Below are 19,100 nucleotides of genomic sequence, written 5' to 3' on the forward strand. Positions count from 1 at the left end.
TTGCGGACAATATAGTATTGTTGGCTAACGATAAGGAAGAACTGCAATTACAAGTACGCAATCTTGTACTAGTTTGGCAGCAAGTAGGCCTCAAGATTAATCTGTCCAAGGCAAAAGTCATGTATAACAAGCAGGCAACTTCAGAAAACGTAGTGATAGGAGGAATGACTATTGAAAACGTTGGCGTATACATCTACCTTGGCCAACAAATCAACATGAAAGGAGATATAAGTCATGAAATTTTCCGAAGAATCAAATTAGGTTGGCAGGCATTTGGACAATATTCAAACGTCTTCAAATTCAACGTGTCAGTAAATCTAAAGAAGCAAGTTCATGACCAATGCATTCTCCCTGTCATGAGTAGAGCTGGGAGTTTTATGAAGTATCAAGTGGCATAATATGTAACAAAAAGCACCAAAATATGTAGCAAAATATGCAGAATGAGCAAAATATGTAATATTACATAATTAATATAAACTTACCATTTTGTCAGTTAAAACACACTAAACACGCTTTATGTTACATTTTGTAGCACTGTGAACAATGAAGTATTTTTCAATGTTTTTTGGAGTCATATTATATGAATATACAGTACTTTCTCTTCGTTCTCAAAATGTTGTCTTTCAAGACTAAATGCACCGTATGATACGTATGTTCAATATATTGGCACTGCTTACACGACTACATTTATTCTTATTCCTATTCTTCTATCACTTTTCCCGCAAATGTGGATTTGGCCCTGTTTTACGGCCGGATGCTAACCCTATGTGGAGGGATGTAATCACTGTTGCGTGTTTCCGTGGTAACTGGCAGCGTGGTGTGATTGTCTGAAGCATGGTATTGGCTAGAAATGATCGAGAGTCGATGTTACGAGCTAGCTCTTTCCTGGAGCCGTAGTTGATGGAGCAGGCCGTTCGTTGATAAAAGAGTCGGCTCGTAATTGAACGACTAGTTCTCGAGGAGCAAGGAGGGAGCTAGCTCATACAAGAGTCGGAGGAGGGTGTTGGAACAAACATAAACACCCAGTTTCCGATCAAGAAGAATTAATCAGAAAAGATTAAAATCCCCGACTCGACCGGGAATCGAATCCGGGACCCTCTGCATCGAAGGCGTCAACGGTGACCATTCAGCTAACGAGTCGGACTCATTACACGACTACACATTAATAAATAATTATATGAAAATATACTTCGGTAAACACTTTGGCATGAACTATTTAGCCTATATGTTGAAGCCAAAACTAGCGTAATTTTGCATTTTCCTTAATTCGATTTAAAACTAAGGCATATAATTTTACCCACTGTACCGTAAATCCGAATGATGTTGGCAATATGTTGATTCATGGCTATGACCGCACTTAAGAAACTGGTGAGGATTTGTCGGAGTATTTCTTAATTATTTAAGACAATAAAACTACGCTGTTTCTACTTGTCGAGTGGTATATCCAGTATTCTGGATAGTGACTGTTTTTCGTGTTTAATTTAGGATAATTAACCCGAACTTGCTGTCGTATATTTGTTTTTATCTTACTGGATCTACAGTACATCCTTCATAGATTATGAGTGCATACAGGAAGGGAACTAGTGAGTATTGCTTAATAACTTCGGTCATATTATGAGAAAACATGATTCACTGGAAAAGACCTTAATGCTGGGGAAGACTGATGGTAACAGGAGGAGAGAGCGACAACGGATGAGGTGGATTGATGACATCAAGGAAGCCACGGCTCTCGATTTAGAAAGATTTCGGAAAATAGTATACGACAGGAAGAAATGGCGCACTTTGGTTTATGGGGTCACGGAGAGTCCAAAGCGACTAAACGACTAATAACAACAAGAAGAATATTTCATTTTATTGTTTCGTTATTCAGCAGGCTGCCAGAACTATGGAACAAATAACGTAAATGGCATACAGACCACAACCACTGCCGACCACTGCACTGTGTGAGTGCGGGAAGAGGCTAGACAGATTAGCTTCTAAAAAGAGAAAGCAGCAAGTGTATGTCACGTGATTGTCTGAAGCATGGTATTGGCTAGAAATGAACGAGAGTCGATGTTACGAGCTAGCTCTTTCTTGGAGCCGCAGTTGATGGAGCAGGCCGTTCGTTGATAAAAGAGTGGGCTCGTAATTGAACGACTAGCTCTCGAGGAGCAAAGAGGGAGCTAGCTCATACAAGAGTCGATTCATAATTGAACGACCAGCTCTCAAGGAACAAGGAGGGAGCTAGCTCAAGACCAACTACCGGTACCTAACCCAACGAGCTAGAATAACATAGAGGGGCTGTATGCCTGTCATCAGCGCTCCCTCCGGAGGCAAGATGATAAAGCGCAGCCATATTAAAGGTTGTCAAAGCAAAGCGAGTTGGCGCGAAGACATAATATATTGAGGTGACAGGGGTGGAGCATGGCAATTGATTTCGTAAGTTTTCGTAAGTTTCAAGACGTGAAGAGATAGATTCTCGCTTTCAGGAATACCAACCGTATGCTCAGCGTACGGTTGTACTAACCGGAGTAACAAAACCAAGGATATAACGTATTTTAAGTGTTATTGAATGTTAGCCGAGATCACTTTTTGTAAATTATGTTTGTAATGAAACACATTTTAATGCTCACAAAGCCAAAGCACTGATAGTCAAGGTAGATTATGTTTCAGGTTACCTTTAATGTGACAAGCAGATTCTGCTCTAGAAATTATCAACCACTACATTAGAAACGCCATGATACCCAAAACAGAGCGGACGTCCAAAATTTGGTTTGATTACGAGTGTTACGAAGAACGAAGGAAAACACTTCAACTACTGCGCCAAACCAGACAACAAACGAACAAATCAAACCTTAAATGTACGCCCATCAAAGAAAACTCAATAAACATCTGTTAGCTCTCAAGAAATCAGCATATATGGAAGACCAGGCAAAGACGCAAGCTAAGGAAGCTCTGAAAGACCCCTATATAACCTTGGAAAAGAAAGTACAAAATCAATCAAATCATATGACCATTGAATCTTGGGGAAAACACTTCACAACAATTCTCAACAAAGAAAACAGTACCCGGGCTGTCGCCATCAGAGAACAGGACAATACAACAATATCTGCAATAACCCTTACAGAAGTAAAAGAGAATGTATTTACCATGAAAAAGCGGAAGGCTGCAGGACCAGACGGGATATACGCTGAAAATCTACAACACTGCTTAGAAATACTAGGTACTGGATGAACAAAAATCTTCAATAGGTGCCTTTCAACCGGCTTCATCCCAGATAGGTGGAGGCAATCACGAATGAACATCCTCTATAAAGGAAAAAGCCGATGGTGAAAACTCATACAGAGGAATGGCGTTAGAGAGCAACTCCTTCAAGATTTATACAAGAATTCTCACCCGGTGACTTGAGAGGGAAATTGAAATTCACATTCCGGAGGTGCAATTTGGATTCAGGAAAGGTACAGGGATCCTGCATGCAATCGCAAATCTACTAAACGACATACACGAGGTACTAAGGCACAGAGGAGGAAAATTCCACGTTGTCTTCATTGATTATACGAAAGCCTTCGACTTCCTGAACAGAGCCAAGTTAATAAAGAAGCCAGAACATATGGTTGGACAAAATAAACCTCTGGTCACCGCAATAAATAATTTGCTAGCCTTCAACTTCGTTGAAATCGAAGACGGTGTAACAACACCCTCCCCTATCATACAGACAAATGGGGTCCTCCAGGGTGATCCAATAAGCCCAATCTTATTCAATATCGCCACAGCAGATGTAAAAAGGTAACACAGAACTCTGCAGTCGTGTTATACGCCTATGCTGACGACATGATACTAGGCTCCAGAAACAGGGAGGTCCACCAGGAAGCAACGGACAAGTTACAGATATGGGCTGACGAAAATGACCTACAGTTAAACAAAGACAAAACTTTTTAAATGACATTTCGAAAAGGAGGCAGAGTTGCGGCACAAGATATAGTCATGTTTTCTGGACAGACCTTAAAAAGAGTTGGTAATTTCCGATACCTCGGCATCACTCTTCAATCTAATGGAACCTCTTATATAATACACATCAGAGAAATAACGGCAGCAGCTATACGACGGATCTACGACATGGGAAACCCCACAATGATCTCGCTAGAAACAGCAATGGTTCTCTTCCGCAGTAAAATTCTCCCTACTCTCACCTATGGTATTCATTTCATTTGGGACCACTTTACTATGACCAACTTAGAAATCCTAGAAAGAGTAAAAGCCAGATTCCTGAAAAGAATACCAACTAGGGATAGCAAAAACAGCGCCGTCAAAACTAGCGTATATGCTTGCTAAAGAACGCTTTTTCATCGAAGATATGAGGTTCATCCTACAGCTACCATCTACACCACAAGCAGAGAAAGTCCTTAGGATAAGAAAACAAAAACAAGAAGAAATATGGCCGGAATTTTTAACAACAAAGAACATGCTAGACCGAAGATGGAGTGGACCAAACCAGGTTTTGCGAAGTGCCATCACAAGACTATTTGTACGCGGATTTCATCATAAATTTTGCATGAAAATATACATACTTCCATTACCCAAGTAAACACTGCTAATGCAAATTATGCAACAAATTGTGTAAGCGATATCAATTTACAATTTATACAAAGAAACACAAGACTCTAAAGGAATATAGCAAAGAATAATGTATTTAGTTTCTATTTGATCAGTATATACTAATTTTATGCACGTTTGTGCGCTCTTTCCCTACTAATAAAAAATATGTTGTAAGGAGCAGGCATTTTCTCTTTGGTATAAGGCGCCATTGGATGGAGATCGAGCAGGCAGTGTTTGGTACTTGGTGCGCGCGGTATGAAGTTTTGATCATTTTCATTAATGTCGGTGTTATATCTTATTTATATATAGCTATACTGTGTATATATTTTGTTGTGTATGGTATAAGTATATACTAATTGCATAGATTTTCTCAATGTTGTTCTTTTCTTTAATATATGTTTATGTGTAAATATTCCATTATATTTAGCTGTAGGCACAATACATTCCAAATCTACAATACGTTTGAGGTAAATACAATTTGATGGCTTATTTGATCCGCATTTTATTTTTCGAATATTTAAGCTGCTGTGATCTGAAGAATGTTCTGGAATATCGAATGTGTGTCATTACTACTATGATGCTTTTCTATTCCGTCAGATTAGTAAACGATTAAATAACGTACATGACGTCATAATTGAGGGGCTGTGTTGGTTGTTGTGGGTTTCGTTTCTCTCTTCACTCTCCTTCTGCCGCCTTCAGTGCAACTGCCTCCTTTTATATCAACTTACATTTATTTAGATTACCGTACATATATTAGCATTGTACAAAAATTTAACTTACTATATTTCTACCCTGTCCATACAGGAGGTAACTTGAATTATCTGTAACCTCGTGTTTGACTATCCCAACATGTAGTGTTGTTTCAATTGCAACAGTACGCAGTGATGATAATTACATTTAAAGCTAGTTTTGATGGTGCGATTTTTTTTTTAATGGGTTAAGTCACAATTTCGGACTAATAATCGGAGATAAGCTGTGATTCTACTTACAAGCATCGTTATCAGAGGTACTTCACCCTCAGCACGAAATGTAACTTGAAGATTGTATGATTTTACGGTTATATTAAAGAAATATTGAATTTCGCTCAGTCTGAAAGAAAGGATAAGTTTCCATCTCGAGTTGGCCGTTATGCTCCTAAACTTCCGTCGGACGCAATATTTAATATAGCGGTAGCAAATACAGTAGACTGACTATACGTGACACTTCCGGATTTAGCCTTGTTAAAATGGGAGAAAAGTCGCAAGTGGCGCACCTAGAGGCTTGACCTGAAAATTCGCGCTAAATTCAAATATCAATGGAAATGTATGTATACGGAAATGGATAAATAAATTACGTCTAGAAAGAAAGTGTTACTAAGATATTAACTTCAAGTTGCTAAAGCAATTCTGGGTAAACGAATGAAGAATTATTTAACAGGTTATTATTTAAAGACTGAAATTAGACATATAATCAAGATATGAAATGGACTGCTGTGAAAATGCTTGATCTTTCATTTATGCATTACTTTTTTAGCCTTAGAATTCTCTCCTGAACGTTCATTCACAGCTAGATTTTTTTTTCTCATTTAAAAGCATTGTATCATCATGTTAAAACACTTGTCAACAGAAGTATTGGCACATTCCTTGCACACATCATTCAATGAATTTACATTTAAGAGCTGGACAATTTTCCTTTTAACTTCAAGCCTACTGACAGAAAGAAAATCTATAAATTTAGCCTCAAAGACATTCAAACTTTCCCTATAAGCAATACTTGCCATAATGCCATTACATTAGGGTAAAGCAAGTTTGCATCATCATATTGTTTCAACAAAATATGTACATTTCTTAAATCACCCACATTTTCTTCAGTGCTTGACAACACATTACAGCTTTCCAAATGGGGTAACTTGGAACACAACCAGCCACATTCATATGCATATGTATTTTCCTGAATTAAATCAAACCCACAGATCACAGCTACAACAACACATCGGTATTGAAGGTTAACTGCTGCACTATACAATAAAATGTGCGTATTATATTTTAAGCCAGTTAAAATATGGGTCGAGCAGGTCAGAAGATTATGAAGTACTATAAAAATCTCTTTGTCACTGGGAGAATATATATGCAAACACAATATTACTTACATTTTCTTGTCACGAGGGAAACGGAAAAAAGGCCACGCATTCTTTTCTACTTCATAGTTTCTGCAGCCAAACACAGCACATACCTTTCCCCTCATGTTGAAAGGAGGTATCAAGGAATAACACACGTTACTTTTTAATTATGTCAACTCACTGAAAATACATAAATAACACCAAAAACTTCAAACACAAATACACATGCTCTTATGACAGAATCAGTAGTTCTCAGGTCAATCCGCTAGAGAGAGCTTTAATCGCTGTCCCTCAAGATCTCACTGAGTGTCGTGTATTTTTCTCTACTGTATTTGGCGGTAGTGGTAGCATTGAGCCTGATTGAGCCTGACAGGCGCACTTTAGAAATCAGGAACAAAAATAATTAACAACATTTGCTGAAGAAAACTTCTAAATTATTTTAATCATTGCCCTTTAAATTCTACTTATCACTTATGTTTACATACATATTATTCTAAAAAAGTTGATTTTTATGTGTAATAATACATTCTTGTTAAATACTGTTTTTCCACTATTCGTTCTCATTTTCATTGGAAAACATGCCAACTTCATTGTTTTTACATATAACCTGATTGGAAAATCAAACAATAGTCATTACAATAATCAGTTTTTATCAAGACTGAATACACTCATTCATTCTATACATTTTGGTCATTGCTATGAAATGAAGTGGTGTATGGCTTTCAGTGCCTGGAGTGTCCGAGGACAAGTTCGGCTCGCAGATGCAGGTTTTTTGATTTAACTCCCGCAGGTGACCTGCGCATCGTGATGAGGATGAAATGATGATGAAGACTTAACTACCATAAAACAAGTCACAAACGAGATTGGTACGTGACATACAAGTGCACATCTACATTTCTTGCAGTCTTATCCATTTAGTCTTATTAGGCCAGTTCCTGCCGTACATGTTATGCATCTTCTTTTCATGGAAGGCTCTGAATTTAGCTCATCTTGATTTTCCTTATCCCAGTTTGGCCGAAATGCGTATAATTTCATTTGAAGATCCATGAGTACGCCGACAGTTTTAATACCTCTTCTAGATACCTCTCGTACATCAAGTTTATAGGACAGATGTTCCACGAAAACCTCTCCTTTGCATTGGTTGCAGTCCATTACCGAGTTGGATAACCTGAGAATTGATGTCTCCTGTATTTAGTATGGTAGAAAAATATTACCATAGACCATCGCTTGGTGTTTCGAGTCATATCAAGTGTAGCACACAGTTTCTCTGCAGTGTCTGCCCCTCCTTTTGTTGAGTTATAGAAGGTTATAATGACTGGCTTCTTTTTTTTTTTTTCCTTTCATGTCAAGATCAATTGATGTGTCATTATGGAGCGTAAATAAAAGAATCACATTTCTTTGTTTCTTTGGGTTGTAAGACATTAAGGTTGTGTCCTTTCTGAAGGCGAAAATGCTGGTATATTCTTCCTGTCTTTTGGTGGCGACATGTTCACCTGATAGCTGTAGTATTTGTTTTCAATATACGCACCTAGGATAGTCTTTTCTCCTTTAGTTCCTCAATAAGTTCTAAGTCACTGAACCATTTATCAGCTGCTATATTATGACCTGAGCCAAACAAATGTTCACCCATACGTTTAACCACATCAACTGGCTTGTTACCGATCATGAAAGGACCTTGTGGTTACTACCTAGCATAGAATTCTAGGTTATAGGAATAAAACATTTTTGCATCCACAATAGCATAAACTTTTATCCATACTTGCCGGGTTTTGATGGAATATATTGGCGGAAAGGACACTTTCCACGAAAACTGGGAAGCATTTCATCTAGTGTTGTATTTTCAACAAGCGAATAATTTTTCTGATAGTTAAGCACAAACTGGGAAAAAATATCTCATTGGTGCGAATCTGTCTTCTGCTCTTCTGGATAACGTACTATCTCGACCATCAAAACGTAGGCAACGCATTAGGGTCTTGAACCTTTTAGTATTCATCACCAGGTTAAACTTTTCTATTCCATCTCCGTTTGCTCCCCCTAGTTCCTCTAGACCCTGCCTATATCCTCTATAAGTTCCTGCTAAGTGCAAAAGTCCTATAAAATCTCTTATTTCTATCACATCAGTACTTTTTATTTCTCCGAAGCAAACCTATCTTTGATGTTGCTGATTTATTGATTTGAGTATTTGACTACAATATCCAAAATTTCTTCTATAAGTAGATCATTCCAGCATTACTACAATTTTTGCCAACCTAGTATTTCCTATTACTCCAGCAAGACAAGTAAGATTATTGTGTGATCTCCCTCCAACACTTTCCAGAGGTGGATTATGACTCCATTTAGTTATTTATCCTTTCTCAAAAATAAGCAACTGCTGCCTGAAGTTGATTCACTCTCTTCATCTGTTCCATTGTCCTGAGTTTCAGAATAACCATTGTGGTCCTCTAAATGATCTTCAGAAATTGTAGCACACTCATCTTCAATATCCTCATTCAAGTCGTACACTCTTATGGAACTTGACATACATACATTATCATTAAAGACTGTTATGCCTTTCAGCGTTAAGTCTGTAAGCTTCTGTGAGTTTACCAAACGTCACCACAATCCTCTATTTGCGACTAGTGCTGTGGCCTCATTTAGTTCTATACCTCTTATCTTCAAATCATTAGAAACTGGTCTTGGCCTCCCTCTACTTCTCTTACCCTCCATAGCAGAGTCCATTATTCTCCTAGGTAACCTATCCTCCTCCATTCGCCTCACATGACCCCACCACCAAAGCCGGTTTATGCGTACAGCTTAATCCATCGAGTTCATTCCTAAATTAGCCTTTATCTCCTCATTCCGAGTACCTTCCTGCCACTGTTCCCACCTATTTGTACCAACAATCATTCTCGCTACTTTCATGTCTGTTACTTCTAACTTATGAATAAGATATCCTCAGTCCACCCAGCTTTTGCTCCCGTAAAGCAAAGTTGGTCTGAAAACAGACCGATGTAAAGATAGTTTCGCCTGGGAGCTGACTTCCTTCTTACAGAATACTGTCGATCGCAACTGCGAGCTCACTGTATTAGCTTTACTACACCTTGATTCAATCTCACTTACTATATTACCATCCTGGAAGAACACACAACCTAAATACTTGAAATTATCGACCTGTTCTAGCATTTTATCACCAATCTGACATTCAATTCTGTTGAATTTCTTACCTACTGACATCAATTTAGTCTTCAAAAGGCTAATTTTCATACTGTACTCATTGCACCTATTTTCAAGTTCCAAGATATTACACTGCAGGCTTTTGGCACATTCTGCTGTTAAGGCAAAGTCATCAGCATAGGCCAGACTGCTAAGTACGAGTATATTTCCACCTAACTGAATCCCTCCCTGCCATTGTATACCTTTCTGCAGATGATCCATGTAAACTATGAACAGCAAAGGTGAAATATTGAAGTGTAAATCCTGAATCAAAAAACATTGAAAATATACATAGTGTTCGGGTGCAATGTGCCCGACAAGCACAAGGAAGGATGTTATTACAGTTATTGCAAATATTATGAACAACAGAATTTTTTCATTATCAAGTAAGTAAAATAAATGATGCTGATCAAAATAAATTGGGAACACCTACCTCGCGTAATGGTGCGTGATCAGGCACAATGTCCCTAGCAGATCATTTTTACAACAAGAGCCTGTGTGGAGAGTCAGTGATGAACCGGCTTGAAGAGATATATTGACAAAACTGTTTCAGATGGATAAAACAGTTTTACATAATATTGAAGAAGGGAGGGGATCTGCAAACTTTCAACCCTTACTTTATTCTAAAAGAAATTCCAGGGAAATCAAACATTTTTTTTACCTATCAATTCCTATCTTTAGTAATCATGACTCAGACAGAAGTAATTTATTCTGCTATAATCTTTAAATTCCCCTCTCAGTAGCAGTCTTTCTGTCCACATCCTTCAGCCCTACCTTAGAAACCCCCTCTCTCATTCTCCCCTCCTGTCCCTTCTTTTCTCACCCTCATTTCCCTACCTTTTCTCCCACATCTCATCTTCCCCCATCTACTCGTTTGCTTTCCATTGCTTGCTTCCTACAGCATGTCCGTGCATGTTTTGTTCCCTATCCATTCTTTTGTTTCCATGGCCTGCCCGCTTTAACTGTCTAGCATGTCAGAGGTGAGTCTCATAAATATTTTTTCTCCTTTTTAATTTTCTTTCTCTTTGTTTCTTCATTCCTAAGTTTGGCTATCATTAAATTTTCTAGATTTAATTCACTGTCTGAAGTCCTGACCCAACTTAAAGCCAACATTATTATGACAAGAATGTCACAACCATAATTTTTGTTTTTATGTGCATTTTAATGTTATAATTATTCCTGCAACATACTCTTTATCTTATAGACATATGTTTTAGTTATCACATGATCAATTTAATTTTTATTTTGTCTGAAGATGGTCGCTAAGTGGCTGAAACTAGTCCCAAGACTTAAATATTATTTATTTATTGTATTGAAAAGTGGACACTCTTGTAAATTTATTTCTTATAATTGAACTTCAGTACGGAACAAAAATAATTACAAATGCGAGATAAGATTTAGCATGTGTGCCTGTCAGATCAGTTGCACCTGATAGAAGGCTAAGCTGTCACAGGAAATATGTACATGATTGATGGGTTGATTTGGACCACTAATCTCAAAGTCTGTAGTCTCGTGGCTTTACTATTTCGCTAATATGTCACTTGACAATGAAAGACTTAAAAGTCGTATATACAGGTCATACAGATGCATTGTACATTACCATTAAGGCAGATGGCATTGCAAAATAGTTCTTATTTACTGGGTTTTGCTGGATCACAACCTATATTGTCATTATTAGTGGTTTTGGATGGATAACAATAGTCATGTCAGTAGCTAGTAATGTCCCAGGGGTTGCTAGAGGCCTATGGGCCACATTGTAGCTCCAGTCTGGGGACTTGTGTTCCCAGACTTATTTTGTTTGTCCCAGCCCAATGGCCTAATCACTAGTCAGACCTAATCAAAGCATCAAATAGTCTTTTCACTAGCTGGACCTAACCAATCCAGACCAATGGTTTTGTCACTAGCCATGGTCATGGTCTTGTCATGTTGTGTTAGCCGTGATGTAAACCTCAGTTTTACAAACCAGTTATTCAAGTTTTACCCAACCTAATGGCCCCTTGGTTTGCTACACTTACATACTTACTTAGTGGTCGGCGCCACAGTCCATGTAGGTCCTTGGCCTCCTTAATCATCTGCCTCCATTGTCCCGTTCCTCGGCTTTCCTTCTCCAGCATTGAACTCCTATCTTTCTAAGGTCGTCCTCTACGTCCTCCCCAAGATGGCGCCGAGTGAGACGGTAGAGTAAAGTTGCTCTTGCTATACCCTGTTTGAATTGCAAGTTAATCAGCTGAAAGTGCTTATCCGTGTTAAAAAAAGTTATATTTTTAAGTGCCTTTTTCTTTAAAAAATAATCATCATGTCGGTAAAGGAAGTAGCTAAGAAGATATCGGCTTTCGAAGATAGCATGAAAGACTTTCAAGCTCGCCTAGACTCGGCAGTCAGTGCCGCTAACCCACCGAACGTGCTCCAAGCGCTTGGTGCCGAGTTCCAGGAATTCAAGAAACAGGCCAGCGAAGACATCTCCATGCTTAAAGGGGAGTTGAAGGCTCTTGAAGATCGGCTCCAGAAACAAGACAACGCGTTGGACGAGGCCGAACAGTACTGTCGCCGGAACTGCCTTTTATTGCATGGTGTCCTGAACAGCCGTCCGAGGACGTCTACATTAAAATGCTGGACACACTGAAAAATAAACTTTCGGTTGAACTTTCAATTCTTGATGTGGATCGGTGCCACAGGCTAGGCCGCCGAAATAGAACATCTGCTGAAGTGATCTCACAGGGAAATCGGCCTATCATTATAAAGTTCCTACGATACCATGATCGTGATCGAGTGTGGCGTGCGAAGCGAGCTTTGAAGGGCAGTGGGCTCATGCTAACTGAGTCCCTCACAAGTGCGAGAAAATATATACTTAATCAGGCAAGAGATTTATGGGGACTGCAGAAATGCTGGACTCAAGATGGACGCATTTGTGTATTAAGAGAAGATGGAACCAAGTCTCAAATATCCACGATGGCACAGTGAAAAAACATTGCAGGGAGTAGGATGAACTCGTGAAATTAAGAGAAATAAATTGTGTGTGTAGTACCGATAATTAATTTATATTTGTGTGTGTGTATGTGTGTGCTTTTGAAAGTCAGTGAATCTACTCATCAGGTTGCTGGGGTAAGCTTATTTTACATCTTACTTAACTTTTGTTTTTCATACTGCTTACTTTCATATGATTATTGACCAGTACAACGGTAATACTATTGACCTGCATTCCTCTCCACAGCCCTCACCCTTCCCTTCTCTTTCTCCCTGCCACCTTCAACAGGACTTGTGTTGCAAGAGCAGCTCAGTAGCCACCTGCGATCGTTACATTGTTGTCACCTAAATGGCCAGTCATTATTAGCTCATATAGAAGAGGTTCAGGCTATTTTTGAAGTGAACAATGTACATATTATTGGAATCAGTGAAAGCTGGATGCATACAGACATGCCGTCATCGACAGCTGACCTTGACTGATACTCAATATTACGCCATGACCGCACTGACAAAATAGGCGGTGGACTTCTACTTTATTACAGAAATGACCTGAAATGTAAGATAATTTCTACTTCTGACCCACGACTTACACTGCGACTGGAATTTATGTTTGTAGAATTAGACTGCCATAAAAAGATATTGATAGGGATTGTATACAAGCCGCCTAAAATAAGACAGACTGATGATTTTGAAGAGGCATTAGCAAATCTTATCTCAGCATACGATGACATTATAATCATGGGCGACTTTAACACTGACCTTTTGAAGCAGACTAGTGACGCGAACAATCTACTGAATTTTTTTATCGCTACAAACATGACAATTTTACCCCTCAACGCTACTAATCATGTTCATCACTACAATACGGGACTTACGACATATGGACTGGAATAAACTATGCTACGATGCATATAACTTGCCTTGGGATAGTATACGTAATTTTCAGAACATTAACTCTAAAGTAAACAAATTCAATTCACTGATACTGGAAATATTTGACAAGCACTCACCACAGAAACAGGTAAGAATCACCCGCCATTCTTCCGCTTGGCTAACGGCCGAGATAAGATCTGCTATGGCCAGTCGTGACAAACTGTACAGACAATACAGACAGACGCATGACACAGATGATTTCCAGCGATACAAGATTCTGAGAAACAGAACGAAGCAGTTAATTAGGAATGCTAAATATAAATACATTCAGGAACTGATGAACAATAACAGCCCGAGACAAAAATGGAATAAATTACGCACGTTAGGTATAGGTAAAGCCGTAGAGCAACACGTGCCAAGCATATCGCTAGATGTTTTAAATGATCATTTCGCATGGCCAAGAATAGCCTCTACCTCCTCCCCAGAAAATTCACTACCCTTGTTACGAGAGCAGTCTGTGTATGAGCAATTCTCTTTTAGAAATGTCAGCTCGAATGAAGTTAAACGTGTGATATACGCTATAACATCTAATGCCACAGGTAATGATGACATTCCTATATCGCTTATTAAGGATATCTTAGGAGCTGTTCTGCCAATACTAACTCATATATTTAACTACTGCCTGACAAACGGAGTTTTCCCAGATGTTTGGAAAGATGCACTAATTAGACCCATCCCGAAGAGCTCCAAGTTGGATTCTCCTTCAGATTATCGTCCAGTATCCATTCTACCACCCTTATCCAAGGTGCTTGAATGTCTAGTTCATACACAAGTTACTGAATACCTTACCAAGCATTCCCTCTTTAATCCCTTTCAATCCGGCTTCAGGAAAGGACATAGCACTGCGACAGCTTTCCTACGAGTGACAGATGATATCAGACGTGCAATGGACCAATGGGACGTGACTGTATTGACATTATTAGATCTCAGTAGTGCCTTCGACACTGTTAATCGTCAGTTACTACTGCAGAAACTTCGAGAGCTAAATTTTAATAGTGTATCACTTCGTTTCTTTTTATCTTATCTTGAATATTGCCGGCAACGTGTAACAGTTGGAAATTTGAGTTCAGGATGGCAAAGGAAGACCCTCGGCATCCCTCAGGGGTCGGTTCTCGGACCACTGCTATTTATCATCCAAATTAATGATATATCAAAAGCTCTTAAATTCTGCAAATTGCAAGTGTACGCGGATGATATACAGATTTACTATCATTCAAAACCGAGTGATATTGATACTGCAATTACTAAAATAAATTCTGACCTTCAACATCTTAGTGACTATGCAAATAAAAACAGTTTATTAATGAATCCAAATAAGACTCAAGTTATTATTATCGGTACCAGTAAAAACCTTTATTCCCTCAAGCAACAGAACATCCCCGCAATAATTTTAAACAATAAAATCATACCCTACTCTACTTCAGTGACCAACTTAGGAATTTTCATGACTGAGACTCTAAACTGGACTCTACAGGTGATAACCACATGCAATAAAGTACATAAATGCTTATATCCCCTGAAATGGTTCTCTGATATATTCTCTGTTCGACTTAAAGTACAAATAATTCGCTCTCTTATACTACCTATATTTGACTATTGTGACACTGTGTTGACTGGAATAACCTGGGACAGTAACAAGAAACTGGACCGGAGCCTGAACAGCTGCATAAGATATATCTTTAATCTACGATATGATGCTCATATATCACCTTATTATAAGGAGCTGTCATGGCTTCGAGTGCACCAGCGCCGTGAACTTCACATGCTATCACTTCTGCACAAAGTTCTTTCCACTAATACTCCCGACTATCTGTCTTCATCTTTTTCTTACCTCTCGTCCTATCATGAACACAATACAAGATCTGGTTCCTCTCTTGCCATACCTGTAAACCGCACTGCTGTGTACAACTGCTCCTTCATAATCTCTGTGTCTAGGTCTTGGAATTCGCTACCTGCGAACATCAGAGAAAACCTTATCATGGCAAGTTTAAAGTGGCTTGCCGGGAGCATTTGCTGAGTAGATCCCGCTGACTTGCTGGATAATTGTTGAGTGAATGAAGGAATGAATGGGATGAATGAATGGATTACTGCAGTTACATAATTTAAGTGTACGTTATTTTGTGTATTTTAAAATTAAGGATTCTTTCATTATTATTATTATTATTATTATTATTGCTCCTGCTATTGTTATTAGTATTATTTGTTTTATTTGTATTCGAAATTATAAGTTATGTATATGTATACTCATCTAGTGGTTAAGTGTAAGAGAGGGCCTCGAGCCCTAACTTCGCCACCAATAAAGGCATTATCTATCTATCTACATCTTCAGTCCATCTCTTCCTGGGCCTTTCTGTCCCTCTTCTTTCAGTTTTCCAGTAAATACTTTTGACAGTACAGGTTTTTGCTATTCTCTGAACATGACCAGCCCACCAGATTCTTCCGTGCTTTATTTTAACAACATCTGGCTGGCCAAACAATCCTTGCAGCTCTGCCTTTGTCCTCATTCTTCATCCATCCTGACCTCTAACTGTTCCAGATACCTTTCTCAGCATCTTCCTTTTCCACCGTAACAGTCACTGTTCTTCTCTAGTAGTTGTCACACAGCATTTTGTGCTATACATCACTATAGGTCTTAGTACTGTTGTGTATATTTTTATTTTTGTATTTCCACTGACATTCTTGGATTTAAACATGTGTTGCAAGACGTAAAAAACATCGGTTCCCACTTGTTATCCTTTCCTGTATTTACACAGAGGTTTTATTGTCTGCAGTTATTATTAAGCCTAGATATTTGAAAGTTGTAACTCTTTGATATTCCTTCCCATGTATTCTCACTATGGTTCTTCCTCTTGCTCCCTCTGGGTCTCCCATCCTTATATACTTTTGTTTTATTTACATTCCCTTCTTGTCCTATGTCCTGTGGTTTCTCTTCTAACAAAAGACAGTTCTCGTCAAGAGCTCTTTTGTTTTGTGCAATAATTGCCACATCATCAGCATATCACTTGTATTAATCTGTTCTGGATGGTTCCCCCTGGGTTGATGGGTAGTTGGCGTATTACTTTTCCCAGTTCTAAATTGAATAGGAGTGTGAACAGATTATACCCCTGTCTCAGCCCCTTTTCAATTAAGAATGCCTCTGATAGATCCTGTTCCACTCTCACGTTGCATACTGTTCTTTTCAAGGTCATTTCTGTCAACCTAACTAATTTCCTGAGGATTCCAAACTTCCTCATAATTTTATAAATTTTGCCTCTATCTCGACTGTTGTATGCCTTTTAAAATCAACATACAGCTGGTGCAGCTGCTTGTCATACTCATAAAACTTCTCCAGTAATTGTCGCAATATAAAAATCTGATTCATTGTAGATCAACTTTTTAAAAACATGCTTGTTTTTCCCCTAGTATCCTTTCCATCCATAGTTCCAGAAGCTGATATCTTACTGAAAACCTTGTAAGTTCCATCCAGAAAAGTAATCCCTTGGTCATTTCCACATTCTGCCTTATCTCCTTTCTTATGTATTGGATATATTATGCCCACTGTTCAATCCTTGGGCATTCCCTCCGTCATCCAAACCTCCTTCTCTATTCGTGAACAGCCTTCTCTACTCCTTCTCCCCCATATGTCAACAGTTTTGTCTCCATTCCATCTTCACCTGGGGCTTTGTTATTCTTTAACCTTGGAACTGGCAAGCAGTTTAGGTGAGTTTTGCAAGCAATTTTCTTAAAAATTCATAAAAATGTTGCTTTTCAATTAATTTTTATGTATAACAAGTCAATTTATTCAGAAAAGGACAAAGAATATTATAGTAGGAAATTAAACTTACTCATTTAGTATCCCACAGCAGTATGGGCAAAGTATCCAACACATGCTAAGTATTCCAAAATAATCTGAAAGTTCTGGGCAACACGTACGTAGAAAATTAATATTAGGCTATATGAAGATTTTACTATACACAAAATTTGCACAATTTTAAGTTGATTAAAAGTATGTAGAAAGGTTTCACTACCTTGAAGTATTGTAAAGTGACATAGAACTGAAGTAACACAAGCACATCACACCAACACGTGAGTCTACTTAGATTCATCCTCACTACCTTCGGGGTAGCTCCTCTTTCATCCTGCTTTCATAGGCCTCCAAAAATGTTCTAATTTATGGTAGCACTGTAATGGACACCACCTTACATCCTGGGCACCAGAAGTGCATGTGTGACTTTTTTTCTGCAGTCGAACAGACAGGGTACAACCGAAGTTTCTTTCCTGGGAGGCGTACCAGCTGATGTCCCATTTCTCCTGAAGGTCCACATGGACTGTTTTGAGCAGTTTCTTCATCTACAAGACCTCTGACAAAACTAACCATAAATTTTGACAGTGTTCAAACTATAGAGTATGTAGGCATCAAAAATTACCATATCCAACAGGATATAGAATATTTTTTCTAGTACCACCCTGTTGTTCTGTCAGATGTCACATGATACACTGACTTATACTTGCAGTCTACCCCTTGTTCAAAAGATTTGAGACAGTCAACAAATGCACAACAACTTTTTCTGTAAGCAGATCAGTCCAGTATGCCAAGAATCATTTTTCATTGTACAGTTCCTTGTGGATTATATAATTATACTTGCTGTCTACTACCTACTTCAAATTTTTTAAATTCTGAACTGAGCATGTCTCTTATTCGGCATATACATATGAACAAATCTATTCTTCATTCATATCATGGATTCATCAGTAGACAAATTTTGGTTGGGAATAAAATACTTCTTGAATGAGGTATTTATTGAGTCCAGGAACATTCTTACCTTATACCATGCAGTATGTCCTGGTTGTCGTGGGGGAATATATTGTTGTGGGCTAATGTGTAACATAGAGTTTATCAATTCAAACATTTTAGTGACATTAATTTAGCAAAATATGGAAATATTTGCAATTTTGAAGTGCACCAGAATTTTTCAATGTTGTTCTTAGGGTTCAGACCTATATTTATAACTAGAGAAATGATTTTTTTCATTTCTGATACTGTAATGACAACCTATGTTTGCAGACAAGAATACGGAGCCATATTTCTGGAATTTGTTTTATTTCAAATAATTTCCTGTGCGTATTTAGTAGTTTCAGTCACTAAGATTCCAGATAGCATTGGAGAAAAACAAATAGAAATATGTTAGAAGGGGACTGTTTCTCTAAGGGCAATTTCGTATACCTGCGTTTCGAAACTTGAACTTCTCTTCCACTTCTATTTCTGCCTCTGGAGGATAAATTCTTGTCCACTTCGGTTCTGTTTGGTCAACTGCATTACCGTCATTATCATTATTATCATCAGTGGCTGGTTCATTGT

General features: G+C 38.3%; 1 protein-coding gene across 1 annotated transcript in view; it reads left to right on the forward strand.

Annotated features, from left to right (window-relative positions):
• Positions 1-4,819: 4,819 nt before the first annotated feature.
• Positions 4,820-19,100, forward strand: part of LOC136866959 (zinc finger protein 569) — a 291,176-nt gene continuing 276,895 nt past the window's right edge. Inside the window, exon 1 of the mRNA XM_067144048.2 lies at positions 4,820-4,828. The gene's annotated coding sequence lies outside the window, so the exon portion shown is untranslated. The remainder of the gene's footprint in view (positions 4,829-19,100) is intronic.

The sequence above is a fragment of the Anabrus simplex genome, chromosome 3, assembly GCF_040414725.1.
Source record: "Anabrus simplex isolate iqAnaSimp1 chromosome 3, ASM4041472v1, whole genome shotgun sequence".
NCBI classification, from domain to species: domain Eukaryota; kingdom Metazoa; phylum Arthropoda; class Insecta; order Orthoptera; family Tettigoniidae; genus Anabrus; species Anabrus simplex.